The 24,438-nt window shown below is 39.5% G+C and overlaps 1 protein-coding gene across 1 annotated transcript in view; it reads right to left on the reverse strand.

Annotated features, from left to right (window-relative positions):
* Positions 1-24,185, reverse strand: part of SOX5 (SRY-box transcription factor 5) — a 547,399-nt gene extending 523,214 nt beyond the window's left edge. Inside the window, exon 1 of the mRNA XM_073318355.1 lies at positions 24,124-24,185. The gene's annotated coding sequence lies outside the window, so the exon portion shown is untranslated. The remainder of the gene's footprint in view (positions 1-24,123) is intronic.
* Positions 24,186-24,438: the final 253 nt, after the last annotated feature.

The following is a 24,438-nucleotide window of genomic DNA, read 5'->3' on the forward strand; positions in this document are numbered from 1 at the left end:
TACAGTAATTGGAGATTCCCTGCTTGTCTTCCATAAAACACAAGTGAAAATACATCTTAATCCAGATTTCTTCAGGGATCCATCTGCAGATATGGGAAGAATGGTTGGGAAATGGAGATACTTTTAATTGATTTCCTCTATTAATAAAATAATGTATTATTATTATTATTACTACCCTTTATTGCTACCATCTAATCTTTTTCCTTAAAATGCTTTCAAGAGTGATACCAGTGGACATACCGCCCTCAAGCAAGACAAAACACCGAAACAAAGCAAGGCCAGGGTTAGGGTTGGGATGTAGTTTATAGGCTGTAATTAATTTCACTTTGGTTCTCCTTCGCTAGTACAATGTTATTCCTTTGGGTAGCAAAAGAGTAGTCTTATTTTAGAAACAATGGCCTCGGCCAGCAGCAGCAGCATGAGTGGAAGTGGCACACACACACACCCCTGAAAACTATCTGAGGTCCTCCTCAAAACAGAGAAATCTATAGGAATGGGCCAGCCCACGAATAAAACATGCTCTTTAGGAAAACTCTTTCCTAGCGATCACTTTACTTTTATTACATTTTTTGTTACACGGATAAGGACTACCACCATTCTTAAAGAACAAAACTCTGACTTTAAGTCCCCAAAATCCTGTGGGAAGGGAGAAGGCCTCACTGCTGATTTCATAGCTCACAAAGATGGCTAATGAGGTAACTAGCATTGGAATGTTTTGATTACAAATTTCTCCATTGAAACTTGACAAAAATATCAGACTCCACAGTTCATACTAGGTTTGGTAAATCCTAAATCTGGTGTCTAAACTATTTGACTCTGTCCCTTTAAATGACCTGCTTAATTTAGAATAATTTTTCATTTGTAGTTTTCTCAATTTGCCCCTAGCTATGGACCTGATCCTGAAACCCTTATTCATACAAGAAGCCCCACTTGGGAGTACTTGTGCAAATAAAGACTACTTACATGAACAAGTTATGTCCTGCTGAGAACACCCAGAACTGTGAGACACTGTGTTACCCCTCTGCTTTAGCAAGTGTGAGAGCTTTGCTTCTCCTAAGCTGTGTCATCTCCTTGACACATCAGCTTGTCTGCCTTCCCAGCAAGCTTTTCAGGACTCTGCCACTCTAAACCTTGCCTTGCAGGTAACAATCAGTGAACCCCCACCTCCTGAGTTCCCCAGAGATGTCTCCCTGCAGTGTCCAGTCCCTCTCACCAGACACTCACAGGAATTATTAGGATTGCTGCCTCCAAAGAGACAGAGCACACATCTGCCTGAAAGGTTAGCTGAAGACTCTCACTTCACTTTAATACACAGCACTGAGATTTTTTTTAAATAAAATAAGAATGTTTATTAACAAAGAACAGAGAGGAAATGCAATACTAAACAAGAGAAAAAGAGAGAGGTATGGTTACAAACAAAACAGAAACAAAACACACTTTCTAGTGACAATTTTTGTAGGTTACAATCTTTGCCTAAGCAGCATTCTTACTGACATCAAGTTACCAACATCTCCAGTCCTCCAGGCCAGGGGACCTAACATTCACAGAATCAAAAGGTATTGATTCCTTTGTTCCCCTTACCTTTGTTCCCCTTACCTTACCCTCTCCATTGTCTCTGCCTCAAGAGCCAGGACGGATTCCTGAGGTGCAGACTCTCTTCCCTGGTGTGCTCTCTAAGCTGCTAATGGTTTAGCTTGATGGCTTTGTTTACTGTATATGTAAAATGTTTTTTCATTGTGTTTTGCCAGTAATCAAGGCAGTCAGAAAGGTAAATACACATTCCTTTGTCTTGGGCTGGCTGGGTGTAGGCTTTGCCTCCCAAACACATTTTAAGAACATGTTTTTCCAGCATACATCTAAAATTCTTTGTACACCACCCATACATACATCATTCAAGGATTCTTGGGACCAACATGTCACCAGTTTACATACAATACCTTACATGACACATTTTAGATATATATTATGACAACAGTGTTTAGGGGTAATGAGTGCATCAGGCCGGATAGGAGTTACAGTCTGGTGGTTCCCCTGCCAGTTGACATTGAGGGGCTCCCAGGGTCACACAAGTATTATACGACCAGACCCAGATTCCACCATCTCTCTCCTCTCCTATAACAGAAATAAGTCATAATATATTGATAGGTTTTCCTTCAAAAGCTGGCAGCCTCCTCATGCTTTTAGGTTGCTTTTTATTTATTTATTTATTTAGCCACCCACTTGGAAAGCCTTCTCCTACCACTAACTTGTGCTGAGACATAGTCATGCCACACAATTTATGCTCCATCTTTTTCCCTTTCACACGTTCAACTTTCTCCCATTTTGGGCAGGCCACTTGATCGCTTTCCCATTTCCCCATTCAGCTCCAAAATCTTGGGGGCTAAATAGGATTTTATGCCAAAAAGAATAACGCCCAAGAGAAGGCATATCAAGATGATGAGAAAGGCATTGTAAGAAAGGGAATGAGTGGAAGAAGGAAGTCTCAGAACCTGATTGTACAAGGCAAAGTAGCAAGAATGACTAAAGCATACAGACTGTAAAAATAGCTTGCTGAGAAGACCATTTTTCAAATGTCCTCAGCCCAAGATGGCCATTTGCTGCTTTGAACTTATTTAATAACATTAAGCAAGAACACTTAACTATCTAAAAGAAGGATCAGTCGCATAAATCAGACATCATTTCACATATTTCAGGATCAAAGCTGTAGAACAAAATGATTTGTGAAGACGTCTGAACAGCTTTAATATATCATAGTCCCTTTTGAAGGATACTTAGGCATATTAGTTGACCAAATGATGATTTCTTTGAGTAGTTGCAGCCAAAAAAGAAAAGAAAATTGAAACTTTTCATTCATGAACTGCCTTTGCCCATAACCTTGATTTATGTATAACACCAAACCAAATAGATATACAGCACTGTGAATTTGAATTATGAAAATTAAAACCAGAAGAGTGAATGGATTTCTTTCAAATGATCACAGCTAGCTGAGTGGGTCAGCACAGCAATCGTATGGTCAGTGGTCGATGCAGGTTAATAGTAGACATGGGCTCAGCCTGCAAAGTTTGCGATGGGGAATGATCTGTAGTTTTGTTTGGCTCGTTAAAAAGATAAGGGCCAGTGGTAATGCTTGGCTATGGATCTGAACTTTCCCCAAAGCTTATAGTGCTTTGGATCTGGGATTTTGGTTCAGCCCCATCTGTAGCTGCTAAAATCCACTGGCAAATAAGACTGCAGTCATATCTCACCCTGGTTCCAGCTATGATCTGAGACTTTACCGGTCTGTAAAATCCAAGCCATTCTCCCTCTCCTGCCCTAGAAATGTCAAGTAGAATCTCAAATTACTTTTAAAAAATCCATTCCTTTTCATTAGGTGGATAACCTTGAAAATGTAAACTAAATAAAATAATAAATTCTGGGACTGAAAGTTTGTTTGTAATTCTTCCTAGAGATCAACGATTATCCAGACATCCAGAGAGGTCTAGGAAAAAAAAAAGACATAGCCATAGGTTCTTTGATTTCTGGGGAGAACCCAGTTCACAGCTATAGGGAGCACTGCCCTCATGGTGATCACTGAGGACACTAGGACAGCTACAAACTCCTTACTAGCTGTCTGTCTCACTCTGGGCTAACTCCTCTGGTGGGCAGTTAGTATTACCTCTGGTCACACAGAGGGGCCACTCAATACTGTGGAAGGTGACATCAGTGTAGTTTCAGAACTTCCCAAACTATGATTTGTGGGGAGATGGCTGATTACATGATGCAGTAAAAAAAGAAATGGGAAAGAGGCAAGAGAATTCAATTTCTGTAAAATATGGGAACCATTATTCTCAATGCTTAGTAGGAAGACTGGGCATGTTAGCTAAGAAGTGGTCAGACTTATTGTGCCCGAGAGATGATTATCACACAAAACACAATCTTCTGATATTAAATGGCAGACCCCAATTCCGTGCCCCCTGCCTATCCACATCCACTACCCATGAATGTTGTGGTCCCCATAAGGGCAGTACACTAGTATACACTAACGTTAACTTAAACAACCAACTATGCCTGCAAAAGAAGTGAATACTCTCAGGAAGAACATCATTAATTCTAAACTACAGCAAACTTCACCAGAACACATGTAGAACTAATCAAACCCTCCATATATTCATATTTATCTGACTCTTGTCCTCCCACTCCACTTACTCTTGTGTTGTTTCTCATCACCTGCTATATTTTGTTCATGCTTAGACAATAAATTCTTCCAGGCAGGGACCACATCTTTAATAATATTATTTATTCCTTTAGTGTCTAATCCAATGGCCACTGAAATCTATGGGAAGACTTCCACTAAATTTCATGGGCATTGATCAGGCCCTCATAGAGCTCACAGGTGTAACTGGTGTTATGGGGTGGGGGGGAACACCCATACAAGTTTAGAATCTGGACTATGGACTTGACAGAAGATGTGAGACTGCATTATCTGTGGGTTTAGAAGGTTTAGATTTTTATTGGTAAATGCTGGTGATTGTCAGTTTCACCATATATACACAAACTGATAAAATATTTCTACTGATTATAACAAAAATTTACAGATAGGCAAAGTAAGAAAAATGCTGCTTGAGAACTCCTTAGAGTTTGATTTAAGGATATTTACTTTGTATATTTTGACATACGACAATGACAATTTGTGTTTTAACTGTTATAAACCTTTAATTCTTTGAACAACATAAAAACAGAAAAACGGCCATACTGGGTCAGACCAATGGTCCATTTAGTCCAGTATCCTATCTTCCAACAGCAGCCAATGCCAGGTGCCCCAGAGGGAATGAACAGAACAGGTAATCATCAAGTGATCCATCCCCTGTCGCCCATTCCCAGCTTCTGGCAAACAGAGGCTATGGACACTTCAGAGCATGGTTTTGCATCCCTGCACATCCTGTCTAACAGCCAGGGATGGACCTATCCTGCATGAACTTATCTAGGTTTTTTTTTTTTTTTTTTTTTTAAACTCTGTTATAGTCTTGGCCTTCACAATATCCTCTGGCAAAGACTTCCACAATGTCAACAGTCATTAAATAATTATTGTCTGGCACCTCACCCCCCTCTCCTGACAATTTTCGGCAACTGTTAAAATTTAAATCGATAAAAATAAAAGTAAATGCTTAAAACCCATAATTTTGCACAACTGTGAAAATTTAAATGGATACAAAACTTAAAACAATGCTTGAATATAAACATTGATATTATCCTACAAAATTATAAAAACTGAATTCTGCCACGCCTAACTATACACTAGGACAGGGGTCAGCAACCTTTGGCACGCAGCCCATCAGGGTAATCCGCTGGTGGGCCATGAGACATTTTGTTTACATTAACCATTCGTAGACACGCCCCCCGCAGCTCCCAGTGGCTGCGGTTCCTAGACATTCCCTAATTTACTTACATTTCTGGGGTTTCAGATAAGCAATCTCTAGCTATGATCTGATGGTTTTTCATACCTCGCTTAAAGCTTCTCACAGCATAACTGCTCCCTGTTCCCCACTTTCCCAGAGAACACCACCACCACAGACAAGGGTAAGTTTTTCCCAATTTTAAAAAGTTCTAGCCCTCCCATTGGCTCTTTTGATCAGGTGCCCACTCCTTTTAAGCCCCGTTTACCTGTGGGCTTGTTAACCCTTTACAGGTAAAGCAATTAGAGAACCACCACCAAGAGGGATTCCATAGCCAACTGGCTGGCTGGGTGTCCACAAAAGGGAGTATCCCCCCTCTCACTTATCACAAATGGAAATGTCAGATATCTAAAAGGAGGAATGATATTCTATGAAAGTGCTGAAACAGGAGAGCATGGCTATAAGAGGTCATTAATATTTTATGTTACACTAACTCAGAAATTCAGGAACCAAAACTTTACTTTGAAATACAACTGCTCAAATTCAAGAAAATAATATTGAAAACATAATTAGTTTAGTTTAGTTTCTTTTTTTCTGAAAGAAATTACTATGGGGGTAGATTCTGCCATCCTTACTCATGCTAAGTAGTATTTCACTCAACGAGTAGTCTTATTCAATGGGACCATTCATGGAATAAAGACCCAAATCAGGAAAACATCCCTGTTTACTAAATCAATAGGATTTAAGCACATGCCTCAAGTTAAGCATGTGCAGAAGTGCTTTTCTGAATCAGAGTCCAAAGGTACTAGTTGGCTTACAGAAGGGTATCAGAATCTGGCCAAGCACCATAAAATTTCCTTTCACATTCCAAGGTTGAAATCCTGGTCCTATTGACATCAATGGGACTACTGCCACCAGTTTCAGTGGGTCCAGAATTTTGCTCCAAGACCATTTGAGAATATATGGGATGGGAAAAGGCAAATATAATTGTGGAATGTATTAACAGCAGTGTCATAGGTAAAACACAAGACATAATAACTCCACTCTAACTGGCAATGGTGAGGCCTTCACTGGAGTACTGTGTCCAGTTCTGGTTGCCACGCTTTAGAAAAGATGTGGTGTGGACAAATTGGCGAGAGTCCAGGGGAGAGCAACAAAAATGATAAAAAGAAAAGGAGTACTTGTGGCACCTTAGAGACTAACCAATTTATTTGAGCATGAGCTTTCGTGAGTTACAGCTCACTTCATCGGATACATCGGATCTTTTTGCGAATACAGACTAACACGGCTGTTACTCTGAAACCTGTCAAAAATGATAAAAGGCTGACACAACCTGACCTGTGAAGAAAGGGTAAAAAAAGAAAAAAATAGAGCATGTTTAGCCTTGAGAAAAGAAGACTGAAGGGGGAACCTTACAACAGTCTTCAAATATGGCTATTTATAAAGAGGACAGTGATCAGTTGTTCTCTATGTCCACTGCAGGTAGGGCAAGAAATCAGATATGAAGGGGGAAAAATTTGTAACTATACAGGATAGTTAAGTACTGGAATGGGTTACCAAAAATGTTGTGGAACCCCCCTCACTAGAGGTTTTTTTTAGAACAGGCTAGAGAAACATCTGTCAGGAATGGTCTAGGTATACTTGGACCCGACTTAGTGTGGGGGGATGCAGTAGATTAACTCTGGGAGTCTGTCCAGCTCTACATTTCTGTGATTCTGTATATAGGAATAAAAGGGAAAGTAGGGTGCAACAAAGTTCCTGCTCTACCTTGGTGGGTCTTGTGCTTATTGGCGGATTTGCTCCCCTTGGAGCTTCACGGAAGCCCTCAGCTTGGCCGTTTTTTTGAACCCACAGTCCAGGTCAACTCCTCCTGTGTCTGACCAGGAGTTGGGAGGATTTGGGGGGAACCCGGGCCCGCCCTCTACTCCGGGTTCCAGCCCAGGGCCCTGTGGACTGCAGATGTCTAGAGTGCCTCCTGGAACAGCTGTGCGACAGCTACAACTCCCTGGGCTACTTCCCCATGGTCTCCTCCCAACACCTTCTTTATCCTCACCATAGGACCTTCCTCCTGGTGTCTAATGCTTGTACACCTCAGTCCTCCAACAGTCCGCATTCTCACTCTCAGCTCCTAGTGCCTCTTGCTCCCAGCTCCTCACACGCACACCACAAACTGAAGTGAGCTCCTTTTTAAACCCAGGTGCCCTGATTAGCCTATCTTAATTGATTCTAGCAGCTTCTTGATTGGCTGCAAGTGTTCTAATCAGCCTGTCTTAATTGTCTCCAGAAGGTTCCGGATTGTTCTGGAACCTTCCCTGTTACGTTACCCAGGGAAAAGGGACCTACTCAGCCTGGGGCTAATATATCTGCCTTCTATCACTCTCCTGTAGCCATCTGGCCCGACGCTGTCACAAGGGTTATACTGGCATTTCAATATAATTATTGCTTGAGGAACCTCCTGTGTTAGGGTTAGCAATACCTACTCAGAAGTACATCTGATGTGTTATTTGCCAGCAATGTCTGAGTCTTTGTTCACTTGTCACTGTGAAAAGAGTGTTTGTTTAAGAAATGTTAAAAGTTTGCAATAAGATTGGGGGGCGGGGAATTCCTTGTTTGAAAGAGTAGCTTAATAAAGGGATGCAACAGCCTAGTTTTTTGTTCCATTCAAGTTAATTGTAGAATTGCACTTGTGTAACACACAAAAGCCATGGCTCCTCTAGTTATTAGAGTTAACCTATTAATTTCATGAGATATAAAATATAAACAAGGGATAAAAACAGTGAAAAAATTGAGTTTATAGCCTTCTTATAGAACACTAATATTTTAATGATAATGATTATAATTAGTAGTTATTTGTATTACAGTACTGCCTAGATGCCTCCATAGCGATTGGGATCCCATGGTGTTACGTACTCTTCAAATAAGTAAGACAGTCCCTGCCCTGAAGACTTGATAGTCTAAATACACAAGACTCACAGAGGATGAGAGGTGAAACAGACACGAAGAAAGGTCACATGATGGGTGAGTGACAGCACCAGGTCTCCTGATTCCTAGTCCAGTACCCTATCCACTGGACCATGCAGCCTCTCTCTGAGTTCTACAAGAGTCATATGGAACACAATACTAAGTTTATCTTTTAGGTTTGTTAAGAAAAAGCCTCAGTACAAATCAAAACTTCTTTGTATATTTGTGGCACTAAAGTTTGTTTTAAATTGTAATTACTGATATTAAACTTATTATTTCATCATTTAGATTAAGTGCTGATTTCCCAGGTTCTTATAACAGCATTATTACTATAATATCTGAGAGTTTTTAATATCTTGGGTTCAGTCAGGTGGATTTCACAAATTCACAGGTGAGGGCATGCAAATTCTGAGCAGAGATTCCATGAAGTTAAAGACATACAGACTTTCACTGAGTCTTGTTTATTATCTTCTATAATACTCAGCAGCGAGTATTAATGTAAAATCTTTCAGAAAAATCTTTACCAGCAAAAAAGAAATATACAATTTTGGTTGTTTCTATGGATTTTAATTGATTTTTAATCTGCTGATGGTAGACTGTAAATATATGCTCAAAACACACACAAATGCAAGTCAATGGGAAGTTTTATTACCTTGCTTTCAGAGAACTATAGCAATGATCGAAGGACTTTGAAGCACACACACAGGCCCACAGTCTGAATGGTTTCTCTTCTCTTCACAGGTTGTTTGAACACTGCTTCTATAAGGGCCCAATTCAGACAGAATTTACATTTGACTTCCGCACCACGGAAGACTGGCATGGCTGCAAAAACAGTGTTGACATAATTTTTTGTCGAATAGGGCCCTAATTCACTGGAAAGGCGGCCAATAAAAGTTCTTGTGTACAGCACACCCATTCTATAAATCATTTCACAGAGTAAGAGAAATGTTTTTGAAACAGATTATCCTCCTCTCCCCTCCGCCCCCGAAGCAAGAGGGAAGGAAAGGGTTGTGTGAATAAAGTCTATGACTGCCCACTTCTTTTCATTTCTTTAAATGAAGTAGTGTTTATAGTTTTACACACACACACTTTCCAAAATGCACATGCATGCATGTTTTTCTTTATATCCATTGTCTTTCTAGCCAACTGATCACACTATCTATGTACAATGGAAAATTGAAACACCTGAGATTCTCTTTGCAGCTGCTCCCCCACTTCTTTCACCTTTCTGTACACCCCTAGTTTCTGTCTGCCATTTGAAAAGAAATTGACAAATCAACTACAAAGGAGAGAGAGAGAGAGAGAGTAAGTAGGAACATAATAAATGCCCTACTTTAATGTGAATCCAGGCAGCAAAATGCAGGGTGTCAGGAGGGGAAGTGGTGACGAGGACTTCTTTGCAGTCCCCATCTCTTTATCCTTTCTCTATTCACGATGTGGTTATTGATGAAGCGCTTGCCGCACCCATGACCCCTGCACCATCAAAAGCCCAGAGATTTTGGACGAATACTTGAAGTCCTCAGAACAATCCTCTCAAGCCTCATTCTCAGGCCAAACCCTTGAGATGAGACATTTATGCTGCTCACCCTGCAGAAGATAAATTAATAAAAACTCTGGGGCTGATCCTCCACTGGTGTAGACTGCCACAGTGCCAATGACTGGGAGAAAATTGCCATTCTTTGGGCTGATATCATCAACAAACTGCCCATTTTCTGCCATTTGATCACCCTTATATACACGGATCATCAGGAAAGGGTTTGTATATTTTCAAAAATAAAAATGAGCCTCAGCTACAGTTTTCTAGGAGAAATTGAAAATAACCATATTTTATTTCTCGGGGGTTGGGACCATCCATTTGGTTGCACAAAAAATGGGAAGCCACACTCTGCAGTTCAAAACCAATACCAGCTCAACACATGAGAAAGAGAAAATGGTGAGAAACAGTCATTTATGCAAGAGACAGGACCTGTCATTTTGAGGGACTGTTGACAGTTTTACAATATACTACATACCCTGCCTCCACACACACCTCCACATCACTTCACTTTCCCCTACTGAAATGCAGCCCCTTCTGAGGTGAAGTCCAGCACATGGTTAACAGAATGCTGCACCAGCATGATTTTATTTTTTAGGGCAAGAAGTAAATAATACCATATCCAACTGAAACTGCAGAAGAAACTTAGATAGCAAAAGAAGAACTACTCAGGTTGGAATTTTACCAGGATAACCCTCAACATTTTTGACAGAAAAGGTATTTAGTGAAAGAAGCTCATTTTTATGTCTCATACAAAAGACCCTCACCATTAGAGTGCATCTTAGCACCACGTTAGGACATGTTAGAATTCAGTGAGGCACTTAAGTGCATTTCTAATGCTAAGTACAAGAGTAATCCCATTGAAGTCAATGGGATTCTTCCTTATGTGCTTAAAGTTAGGTATGTGCTCAAGTATCTTGCCGAGTAAGGGCCAAAGGCCATGTATGACTCAATGTTCTTGAAGCTAATGAACTTCAACAATCATTGGTAAAAACCTTGAGTCAGTACTTTATGGAATCAACAACCCTTCCTACAGCAACGTTACTTGCAGCCCTCCCAAGCAGAAAAAGAAAACAAAGAATAAAACAAATCTACAGAACTCCTGGAACGCACCAGGAAAGACAGCTAATATTGGAGTTGACTGAAAAATGAATAAGAATAATAATAATCAATTTGCACTACAGTAGCATCTCAAGCCCTCAGCTGAGTTCAGGACCTCATCAGTCTGTGCTCAGTCTGTACGTAAAGTAAGAGACAGTCTCCGTCCTGTCCTAATTGCAAATAATATATGTTCAGAAGTTAGCCTTTTCCTGTCTAAGGATTTAATTTGTTTTCTCTGAGTATTGTGTTATTGATGAATATCTGATGAATAGTTCCTACAAACAAATTTCAGCATATGTGCTGTTGAAAAACTGTTCATTCTGGTTTACTATTCGGGTGGTATGATTGGTCACCAAAGTCACATGATATTGTTTCTGATCCATGATTTGATAGAACACACATTCAAAAGGAAAATAGTAATGATGGTTGTGACAGTTTTTTCAGGTAAATGACAGAGTGCTAAAAGTCATTAAACTTTTAAGGTTCATGGTCTTTTTTTATGAATACCTGGAAGCTCCTCAAATCCTCATAAATGATTAACTTGATGTCACAAATAACAGCAAACTAAACTCATGAACTTTAATTACAAAAATGCTTGCCGATTACTTTCTGTGTTATTTGATCATCTCAAGTTGACACCCTGGTGTAGACTCAGAAAGACCCAGGCTTTTATTACAATATAAAACTAGCGTGGCAAGCTTATCACTCTTCTTTTCTGTTTTGACTACAAAATAAATGCTTAAAACCACTAGTCACTGGCTCATAAACCAAACAGTTGAAATAATGAATTCAAATATGCTAATAGGATACACTGGCTCACCGTTAATTATTTAATCCATAGCTACATAATATTGTACTGAATTATTTTTTCCCCTTTTTACCTCTGCTAGGAACTGACAAGTACAAATTTCAACACAGCCATTTGGAAAATTGCCAGTATTTTAAAGAACTTATTTTCTTTTTTCCCTCCTTTCTTCCCAAGATACTATTTAAGCGAAATCACTATTTTAATTATGACGTTTCATCTTCCTTGATGGGAAGGATGAGGGGGGCAGAAATTGGCCACTTATAGAAATAATGCTACTGGGCCTTAGCTCTTACTGACCGATGGCCTCATGCAGTTAAACACATACACAATTATAAATAAAAGCTATAACACCCTCCCAAAAAGACAGAGCTTATCCTCCATCAAACAGGACGTGCTTGAAGCAAGTGTGGCTTGTAGCGGAAACGGAAAAAAATGACTTTTGAAATGTATGATAAGCACCACCTCTTCCATATTGTCTGTTCCATTGTCTTTTCTCTGATTATGCCAAAGGCATTTGACAGAAAGATATTCCTGATTGCTCTTTATGTAATACCCACAAGTGACTTTCATTAAGCTTGCCGTTTGTATTTTATATTGCATTGTTATGATGATGAAGCACTGTAATAAGAATTAAATGTAATAGTAGTAATGTATGTTGTAGGATTTGTTAAATTTACTATATATATACACACACACATACCCACATACACACTTTACTATATAGACAAAAATATCACAACAGCAGTTACATTATTAGCTGCAAAGAGACTACTTACACATATACAGGATATGTAATTCAGATTATTCTACGCTATACGTTGAAGTTATAGAAAGGATGTACCAAACTTTATTCAGTGTAAAAATGTATTATAATAAAACAAGTATAAATTGTTTACATTAATAAAAATAAGTTGCTCGTTGTGTGTTTCGGACAAGCAAGACCCAAGCACTTAAAAAATAGCAATTCGGTTAGGGTATAATTTTTAACTTGCTGTAGTGCTCTCGGTGGCTGTGAAATCTCAGGGATGTCATTCAAAGTACTTGAAAGCTCCACCCAAGCACACACACAAACAGATCAAGGAGCTATGGCATGGTTCTCGTTGATGATGTGCAGGACTAAGAATCAGAAGTTCTCTTACTGGCTCTGCTAGTGATAATTTGTGCAGCCTTCAACAACTCTCATCTATACCCCAGTTTCCCTATCTGTAAAAGGAATATTCTAGCACTTACTCACCTTTGAGATCTATGGATGAAAGTCCTATACGAAGTACTAAGTAACCCCTACATAATTTTGGCCTTTATCCTTCAATGAGTGCCACACGGGTGAATCTTTCCAACTAAAAAGAAAAGGAGTACTTGTGGCACCTTAGAGTACTCCTTTTCTTTTTGCGAATACAGACTAACACGGCTGTTACTCTGAAATCTTTCCAACTATGAGTTCAAAGGGCTCTACATAGACACAAATAATGCCCAGATGGAACACACTACAGAATCCAGGCCTGTAAAGCAGCATGCAGGCTCACCAGATGAGGAAGGAAAAAAATAAAAGTCACAGTTACGGTATCTTTACATCCCTTTCCTCAGAGCTTGCTTTATTTCCAGAAACAACATTCAAAACGAGAACAATTTCACTCAAACTGCTGGGTAATAATCACGCAAAGGCTTTCCAGTTTCAGACAGTTGGGAGGAGTGAAGACACCTCCTTTCCATATGGAGGCCTTCTCTGTACCAGCCCGCAGATCAGCCATGTGATAGGCAGGAACCCTTTTATGTGCTAGATTCTAGAGCACATTAAACCTTGTCACAGGGTCTTTGTTACAATCTACTCCAAATAGACTTTCTAAATCAATCACTGTGTTCACCAGTAAAATCCCTACCAAACAAGTCTTAACATTTAGATGGTTACCGCAGCATTGTTTTACCAATTAAAATATGTTTTGAAATTTTACAACTTAGCTTGTGAAATATATTAGGAGTCTGTCCCTTCTGCCCTCACTCTCTCCAGACACACCATTTCCTGAAAGCAGGAGAGAAAGTGAGTTGAGTAACTTGGACAGAAACTGTTGCAGCAGATTGTGCTGGGCAGAAACAACAATAGTCTGTCTAGGTGAGATCGGTGCCAAGGGTTCTACTAAAATTAGAAAATGGGAGACAGGATCTTGGCTCCTGTCTCTTGCTGGAGACAAAACTTCAGCTCTCACTGCAGTCAAGTGATAGCAGTTTGATTTCTTCCTGCCCATTCCAAATCATCACTATGCTACCCTAGTTTCAACAAAGTGCTTTGGCTCATCAGGCAGTAAGGGTCACACTTTGATACAACAGATTAAGTCAGGGGTCCTCAAACTTCTTTTGCTGGGCTCTCCTTTGAAAATACTTCAGGCTGTGATGACCCCCCTTCCTAACTGTGACAACCTGCCCCCATATCCTGCCACCCTTACTTCTGTACTGCCGCTGGTGGGGGCACTGCCTTCAGAGCTGGGCGCCCGGCCAGCAGCCACCACTCTCTGGCCACCCAGCTCTGAAGGCAGCGCAGAAGTAAGAGTGGCAATACCATGACCCCCTGGGATTCCCCCAGTTTGAGAAACGCTGGCTTAAGTGACAGCAGCTGAAATTCGTAGGGTATGGTTTTAGGGCAAAAAAATGACCTACTTTCAAAATGGAGAGAAAAACAAAAATAGATCTAGGACCAATATTTCTTGAAAATGGGTCAAACCTTCAGAAGACTTGACAAAACTTAACCTTTCACAGTTTAAATTACTATGTTGATTATGTGAACCAGTAAAATTCAGTGTGAAAGGCGACACATTAATAATGCATATAATTCTACTCCTGGGGGAAATCTGCACCAAAAAAATAAAAATTCTGCAAAATTCTGCATACTTCATTTGTCAAATTAACACGATATAATCATGCCAGTTTCAATTATTTTGGTAATTTATTTCAAAATATCTGTCAGGAATTATGTCTAACAATACAGACCAAAAAAAAACCAAAAAAATTCTGGTAATTTTTTTTGACAAATAGGTTCCTTACTAGGCATATTAATACAGAACTTTTAGTAATTCATTTAAATTACAATATGGAATTGTATTTCCTGCACCCATCAGAAGCAGTGCAGATGCTTAGGAGTGTCACAGGTAATGGAGGAGGTGAGGGAGAAGGAAGGACCCTGGAGTGAACCTGGAGGGTTGTTGGGGGAAGAAGTATGGAACAGGTTTTTTGTGCTCCACTCTGTCCTCAACCAGCTCCACAGGCCAGGTGTTGTGATGAACTTCTACTTCTGGAGGAATTCTGTGCCACTGTGCATACACAGAATTCTCCCCTCCCCCACCCAAAAAATACACTGCCCCATAAGTGCTGCAGTTCCACCTTTTGCCCACCAGAGGCTGCTGTGGCACAAGTACAGCCTGCTTCATTCATGCTGTTGGCTGTTCTGGCAGCACAGTGGTCTCTGGTGGGCGAAAGGTGGAACTGCAGCACTTATGGGGCAGAATGTGTTTGCTGCAGAACAAAATAAAATTCTGTGGGACACATTAATTCTGTGCGTACACAGTGGCGCAGAATTCCCCCAAGAGTATATATCACCCCTTCAAACAGAGGATCTCACAGTAGTCTTATACATCTTATTTAAGCCTCACAATACTCCTGAGAGATAGGTATGAGTTATTATGCCCTTGTTTTGTAAAACCTATTTATTCTGATCTCTTATCTATCCAAGGTATCTATATGGCCCCCATTGCCATACTTAGTGCCTCATAATCTCTAATGTAGTTATCCTCCCAACATGCCTGTGAAGTAGGCAAGTGCTATTATCCCTATTTTACAAATGGGGACCTGAGTCACAGAGAGACTAAGTGACTTGCCCAAGGTCACAAAGGAAGTTTGTGGTAGAGCAGAGAATTGTACTTGGATCTTCCAAACCACAGGCTAGCACCATAACCATTCAACCACTCTTCCTTTTGATGTTTTCTTGCATTCCAAATATTATCCAGTGTTCTGTAGCTATCTGAAGTAAGTGCGGACCCTGCAACTGAATACATACCGGTGAATCCCTGAGCTTGTTCTATGATCACTGTAAGGACCTTGTTTTATATGTATTTTGTGAATCTCCATGTCCACTACTCACACCTCACTGCTATCACTAGTATAAGGTTATTAATAATTATTATTAATACACATATTTTATAATGAATGAATTAAGGTGAGGATTTTCAAAGAAGCCTAAGAAAATGAGGCATCCAACCCTATGACATTAAATGGCAGTTGGACACCTAATCCTCTTAGGGTCCTTTGAAATTCCCAGTTGAAGTGATTGTTGAAGTGATTTTACCAGTGTCCCACAGTGAGAGTCTGTGGAAGAGGCAGTGACAGAACACAGGGACCACAGCTCTCAGTCCCCTGCTGTAACTACTAGGCTTTACTTCCACTCCTATTAAAGTTTCATAATAGATAATTATGCCCTTTGATACAACATTGAAATCCAGAACTAAACATCTGGGACTTTGTAATCTTTCTTTGCTCAGAGCATAATACATGTAACAAAATGCCCATCCTTTTAGTTCAAGGTCAGAGAACTTACTTTCTGAAGAAAAAAAAAAGCTTAGCATTTGCTTTCCTTTTCCTCTCTGGCATTGTTTAAATTCCTTAAAATAAACCATTATGTGGTCATTTGGAAGTTTTGCATTGTATGAGCAGTGCTGAAACCACAAAAGGGGAATAGAAGCTGACTTTTTATTTAGGGTTGGCAGGGTTTTTTTTGGAAAATAAAAGCTTTTGATAAAATAAGACACCTCAGCTTTTTCCTCAGTTACATCGTGGTGGAGACACGGACTGTTTGGCTCTATTTACACTTTCTCTTTAAAGTTCCCACACTGCTGTGGTTTACTACCAACAAACATTTTTAAAGAACGGCTTTTTTATTAAAGCTGAAATGTGGCATGTTTACACAAAATGAAAAATAAAAAGATGCTCTTCACCCCACCTTTTTAAGCTTGGCTCATAAATCAAGCCTGCAGTTTATGAAACTATCTATTAGATTGTTATATTACCATAAAAATACTGGGAAACAAAACACTGGTTCACAAATATATGTTGCATACAAACCATGTCTACATGTTTATTTTGGTCTAATTTACCCTTATTTTTGACAGATATGAAAAGAAAACAGCATTTTAGGCTCCTGAAAATGACATCATCATGCTATCTAGGTAAGTAACCTAAACCATTATTGAAATTCTGATAGCATTTGCTTTGCTGGTAAAGGAAAATTACCTGTAATGCATAGTTTAAATAATTACTTTTAAACAAAAGCTTCTTTTCCACATTGCTTATTTATCTTTCAAGACCAACTCAGCAGGGCTATGTATTTTATTAAAATTGCCTTCAGACTGCTAATGGTGGGGTGTCTGTTAGCACAGGAGAAGTGATGGCAGTTTGACTCCTATTCCTAATATTGGGAGTCAGTCCAGACACTTAAGAGCCAGAACTCTGCTGTGCATTTGACTACGTTATCAACACTTTACTTGCTAATGATACTGGTGACAGCATTTCAGTATGATGGGTCAGATTTAAACTGGAAAGCTTATAATTGTGCTTACAATAAAAAAAAATACTTGAAATCCCTTTTTTTGGAGCTTCACTTTGTGCTAAGCCTTATGACCAAGAATTATTTTGCAAGCCCTTGCACAATATTCTCCTTTTTCTCTCTCTCAACCCTGAATAAATGGGCCTATGGTAGTAACTGATATTCCATATACCATATGAGGAAATGGTCTTAGCTACTCTATGGTGAGTTTGTGTGGCAAACAACCAGCAGATAGCGGTCTTCAAATACTTGGAAGGTTGCCATAAAAAAGATGGAGAAAAGTTGTCCTCTCTTGCCACAGAAGGCAGGACAAGAGGCAATAGGTTTAAACTACAGCATGGCAGATTTAGATTAAATCTCGGAAGAAACTTCCTAACTGTAAGAATAGTGGGGCAATGGAACAGACTGCTTAGGGAGGCTGTGGAAGCTCATCCACTGGGGATTTTCAAAAAGAGGCTGGATAGCCATTTGTCTTGGATGGTTTATATACAATATCTTGGCAGGGGGTTAAAACAGATTACACTGGCCTTCCCTTCTAACCCTATGATTCTATGAATCATCCAGATAACTTTCTGGTGGATCTTGTGTCCCTTAGAGGAAACCACACTAAAAATGCACTGTGAGCTAACAGTGCTAAGTAGTAAAAGTCCTCCTTCAGGGGAAGTTGTACAACAACTGTGCCAGACACCTGGCTCCAAAAGACCCTCAGCATAATCCATATTCAGTATGCAGGAATAAGGGCATCAGATTATTTTTGGCCACTAATGTGTATAATCATCCCATCATTCTTGTCAAATATGTGTTCTCTCCTCCTCAGCTATATCAATATATGTTTAATGTCTCATTAAAAAGCATTTACAATATTCAAGAATAAAAAAAAGTTTTTTCACATGAGCACCAATATGAGGCAAGTGCTATGAATGTTTTCTATGTTTCAGAACTGAAGAGAAGCTGTTTGATTTCATCCATAAGGTGGTTCCTCCTCCCCCCCTTAAAAAGCCAATTTATGCCCTTCAGAGAGGGGGATGCAGTGATGAAGGTGCCAAAGCAGGGTCACAGGTCACTGTATGAGGCCCAGGAGACGAAGTAGGAATGTTCCGTCCAGTACCTCAGCTTCAGAGAGGTTGCTGGAGATTTTTAAAATATGATTTATCTTTTTTTCCATGAAAAAAGTTTAAAAAAAATGAACTTTTTTTTTTAAACCATTTTTGACCAGCCTGATTTTCATAGGTGCTAGGACACCCACAACACTCCCTCAGCTTTCGTGGGAGTTTGGTGTGTTCCTCTGAAAATCAGCCCAAAGGTGCTTAAAGGTATGCATTTGCTCCTCAATCCTTCTGTTGACTATAAAGGATAGAAATGGAACATTGTCAGATTTGGTATATAACCAGCATTTTTAAAATGTGTGTGGTATTTAGGCAGAAGACAAAGTATAGTTCTTGACTTGTCTTTTTCTAAACATCAGGTTTTCCCCTTCCAGGAGAAGAATTCCTTTATTCTTTGACCCAAATAATGGGAAAAGACATACAAGAAGTCAACAGACATTTAAGCTGGAAAGCCAAAAAAAAAAAGGGCAAACCTTTTCAGAAATTCAGGTAAATTTTGCTCTGTTTTCCCAAAGGGAAAGATTACACAGAGTTCAATTTGACCAGCTCTACAAAGGTTGGTTAGAATTCTTGATACAACAGACAAGGACTGGAAGAAGTGACTAGAATTCCCACAGGAAGGTATGAATGAAATGCTTGAGCTACTGACTGCTGAATCAATTTTCTCCATTATCTGGTTTTCAGACAGAAAATCATGCTCCTACCAAAGAGCATAGCTGTGTGCAAGAAGTAGATTAAGAAATACAAGAAGGTTTTTAGACATCACTTGTCTGTGGTTGGGGCAGTACAGGGATAGACTGATCTTCAGCATGGATTTGTCAGATGCTTTTAAAAAGAAATCGGAAGGACTATTAACAAGTGTGAAGGATCATCCAGAAAGCAAGCAAAGATTTGCTAGTGGGGAAATGGTCAGGAACAGTCTGACCTTAACTTCAAAAGAAAAAAAACCCAGCTATGCTTGTATACAATTAGCTCACTGACAACCCTGATGGGGAATGAGCTTGTCAGCAATTGAAATCCAATTTCAAAGATAAGGAATTGTTGTTCTGCATCATTTTTAATGTTGTACCATTTCTCACCTATCATACAATACTCTCCCTGCCACCTTTATACTGCCGTCATCTCTCACCCTTCCCGAAGATTTTTTTTTCAGGAAGATTTCACATTTGACTGGTTGTCTGTTCTGCTCTTATATTTCGTACAGCTGGCTGACCATCACAAACTTTACACTGATTGACAGTTTTTAGACAATAGGTTGCCTCACAAACAGGGGCATTCCCAAAAGCTAAGGCTTGTCTAAGTGAGCTGTAGCTGATGAAAGCTTATGCTCAAATAAATTGGTTAGTCTCTAAGGTGCCACTAGTACTCCTTTTCTTTCTACACAGAAAGTTACTGGGCAGCAAATCTAAATGTGAATCTCACACCAGCTTGTCAAGCAGTAACATCCTGTGTGGACCCTGCTACAGCACAGTGAAAGTCCTAGAATGTGCTTTCCTGCACAGCAAGCAGGTGCACTATAGATTCACACCTAGCTTGCCATGTAGACAAGCCTTAAGTCTTCCAACATGGTAATGGACGGCAGTGTATTTGTTGTATTGAAATCTCAGGGTGAGAAACTAAGAACAAAACCTGTGCTTCCCAGAACAAGAAGTTTAACAGAATATGTGGTCCAGATTCTCTGCTGTGTCCAGCTCTTGCTGTTATTGTTCCCTAATTTTCTGCTTGGTCCCAGGCTCAAGCACATATCAAAGCAGCCTCAGGGCTGCTCTAATATGCATCATCTGGCAGTTGTATACAAGAGACTATTTGCCAACTGGCTGATAGCTGGGGTAGTTCAAACTGAAGGGAATGGGGTAGAGAATTTGCCTCTGAATCTTTCTGGTGACACAACATGATTCTGGGACTCCTCTTAGGTGACAGAAAGGTTCTTGCAGCAAGAGTCCACAAAGGTACAATAGCAATCGCCCTAATATAGGATCACTCTGGGGGAAAAACCTACAATACTGCAGCATCATCAATGTGGGGTCATTACACTAGCCACAAATAAGATCCACCTTTTCTATGGATCAAACACTCACAAAAGGTGCCCATTGCTATACTCCTTCCACCATTTGCTGCAGGCAAGTCTTGCTCAGTCATGGATTTTTACAGAGACTAACACAAGAGACTCTAAAGCCCTGTATGCAAATTAAAGACATAACTCTAAATATTCAGGATGACACAAAAAATAAATGATGTGCAAGAATGGAGGCTTCCTTTCTCTCACACCTGCACACCAAAATACATTGAAATGTTGCGAGCTTGCACATTACCAGTCTAGCAGTTGATTTCACTTTGAGAACTTGATGGAGGGGGAAGTAATATTCCCCCCAACCCACCTCCCACTACCATCACACACAACATAGACCCAAATTTTCAGGATGACAGAAAATACATCTGTAATAGACAATGGGATCACACTGGCCTCAGAGGAGAATTTATCTGAGAATGTTAATATTTACCAAACTAAAAGTCAAACCTCAGCCAACACGCACTCACATTCTAATTATCTTATGTTCACATCACAAAACCAATGCATGTGGTTGATCAGCCACTCAGCTCAAAAGAGAGCTGAGGCTGGAATAGCAATGTATTCTGCAGGCCAGGACTGAGGCGCCTCAACCCAGCTACACGAGCAAAGCTTGCACAACCATACCCAGCTAATGCTGTTGCTATTAGTCCCTTGTTTCCATTAGTTCAATAACAAAATTATAACGGGGAAAAGGCCATAAAAATGCATGCCTTATTTGGGAAAGGTTAGAAAACGTGTTTGTTTAATGACTTTAAGAGGAACCTCCTGACCTACCCAGAAAAAACAAAAAACCTTTCAGTCTTTGTCTGGCTGATGAAAAAGAAATACAGCCAATTTCAGCCACAGGGTTCAAATTCCCTGTAGTGTCATCTCCTTTCTTCTGTCATTAAAAATAAAACCACCATCTCTTCTTAACACTACAAAGAAAAGAATGTGAAATTGAACTGCAGGTGCATAAATATAAATGGTATATATTTGACAGTATCTCTTCTCCGCTCTTCACACGTCACTTATCTTGGCTTAGATTGTAAGCATTTTGGAGCAGGGATTGTCTCTTCGTATGTTTGTACAGTGCACATGAGACCCAATTCTGACTATGGCCCTTGAGCATTATTGTAATATAAATATTAAATGATAACAAAATTCAAGATAGATAATAAATCCCTCATTGTAAAAACAATTGTATGGGGGGGCAAGTTTATGGTCACTTAAAGGAAAATCTGAAAAGCTATTTTATAAATATTTTTGAGTGTGGAAGGTAGTCTGATCAACAGCTGTAGAAACAGACAGCTCAAGATTTTTCTGCAGCTTGACAGTTCTTAGCAGACATCTAAACTGAAATTACACAGAAATTATGCGCCAATACCAAATGTATGACCCAACATACGTTGTTAGATAATGTTAACCTGGTATGAAATGATGCCAGATGACAGTAGGTGATTTTGAAATTTCAAGCTTCCTCGGAATCATTTCCAAACTTAAATAAGTAAATACAAATGCATCACCTACATGTATAACTTGTATAAGGGTACAAACAATCTTTAAACACTGAAATACAAAAAGTTCCAGCACTGAACATTTTGCAGTTGGAAAACTATTTCTACAGTTCTGTAGCTACTTGACTTTGGACAGCTTAGTATTTTATTTTGTTTGTACTGTTCAGTTTTATTGTTATAGTTGTTGACCAAAACTATTTCTCTTTAGGAAATTATTTATTCCTCTGTCAACAAAGAACTTCCCTTGAACTTTGGGATGGAACCAAGTTGGCTTTATGTGCCTTTGAAATCTCAGTCATGGGAGTTATTTATTATTTGTATAATAATAGTGCCTATGAACCCCAAAAAAGGATCAGAGCACCATTGTGTTAGGCCCAGCATGGACAAGAAACAAAAATTCAGCCCCAGCACCAAAAGAGCTTACAATCTATATTTCTGACAGGACACAACAGGTGGACACTACAAGGGCTTCCAAATGTGATAACATTAACTTTTAGTGCTAGCCTGCTTATCATGGATGTCTGTACATCAAACATATGTTTACAAGGGTGTAGGTGGGAAAGCAATCAGGAATTCCTGTTGTCACAATATGCTATGAAGAAAGCATTTCAGCATCTTATTCTATATCCTATCATAGCCCATATCAGCTATTCCTAACTTTGCACCCTGTTTATATATAAAGTACTGTCTTTTAAATCGGGGCCAAATCCTGCAGACTTTACACAGATAAAACCTAAGCCTCCTTTGTCTGAGTAAGAAAAAAACACAGGAAATGTATAATAGGCAGGAGTGGTAACACCACTTATTTATTAAGATTGCCCACCACAATCATTTATAAGACCCTACTTTCAGTTGCTTATAATTTTGTCAAACTTTAACCAGGAGGGGAGGATTTTCCATGGTGTGTGTCTGCCTCTTCCTGAAATTTTTTTTCAAAATTTCAGCCAAAACGGTTCAGTCATTTTTGAAAGCTAGACTAGTGGAAAAAATTGTTTTGTCTATGTTAAAAAATTCTTGAGACCCTTTCTTTGAGAAGCTCTAGTGCCCCTATTCTTTGGAGCAGAAACCTGAAATTTGGCAAAGGGAGCGGGCTTTTTTTGAAAATCAGGGATGTGTCTTTTGTAATCTGTGTGAAAATCCACCCAAATCTGAGGAGTTATAAGCCTCTGAAAAAAAATATCACAGTTCGTACCTGCACAGGCAACCCTAATTCTGGCATTTCCTAACTTTTGAGAGCTTGACTTCACAATCTTATTAATGTTTTTTTAACATAGTTTTTTGTGTGCAATATAAAGATAAGTGCTGTATCATGACTGTATGGTTTGTCTCCTCCACATTAGTTAAAAAAACATGTAGAACAGGACAAGAGTCTATTGCAGTGAACTATAGAAATGATACAAGGAACTTGTTAAAATGTAAACAGCAAGCCAATTACCCACACAACATAGATAAGATATTTGAATTATGCCTCAGTCTAGGAATTACCAGTCTATCTACCTTAGTTAACTTAAATGTCCCTTATTACCACAGTACTTGAGCACCTCACAATTTTTAATGTGTAATACAATCACACACACCCTGTGAGGTAAAGAAATACTATTACCCCCTCCCCTTTTTTTAACAGATGAGAAACTGAGCCACAGAGTAAGAGTATGTCTACACTACAAGCACTGCAGTTACACTGTTGCAGCGTAGACACTTGCTATAGTGACTGAAAGGATTTTTCCGACACTGCAGTAAATCCACCGCTCGAAGATTGTTAGCTAGGTTGATAGAAGAATTCTTCCCTCAACCTAGCAGTTGCTACTCCTGGGTGTAGGTTGGCTTAACTGTGTGTCTCGGGGGGTTAATTTTTCAAACCAGTGAGACACATAGCTAGATCAATCTAAGTTTTAGGTTAAGATCAGGCCTAAGTAACTTGCCCAAGATCAAACAGAATTCTAAGGTGGAATAGGGAATTAAACTTCAATCTCAGGCCTTCCAGGCTAGTGCCCTAACCATTGGACCATCCTTCCTCTCATTCAAGAGTCAGCATTCCAGAAATGGTTACTCAGAAAGCAGGAAATGCTTTGTTGTTATACAAGTCTTACCTGCTGGGTCTCCCACGTTAAACGCCACCACTCCTTCTGTCCTTTATATTCTCGTCTGTTTGCAAAACTGGAAAAAACAGAAAAACAAAGGAAAATGTATCAATGTACAATTGTGCCATGAAAACAAGGCAAAATTCCTTGCATGCTCGTAGTGCCCCATGTTTTAAAAAAAACTACCTAAGGAGAAAAGGCCTATGCAAAATAGTATGAAAAAGCTCCTTGCCTACACAAGCGCTCCCACCATTACTACAAAGAGGAAATGTACTAGCAGTAACAACACAGAGAATTTATTTTTGCAAAAGCCAAGCGTACACA

Source organism: Lepidochelys kempii, chromosome 1 (assembly GCF_965140265.1).
Source record: "Lepidochelys kempii isolate rLepKem1 chromosome 1, rLepKem1.hap2, whole genome shotgun sequence".
Classification (NCBI taxonomy): Eukaryota; Metazoa; Chordata; order Testudines; family Cheloniidae; genus Lepidochelys; species Lepidochelys kempii.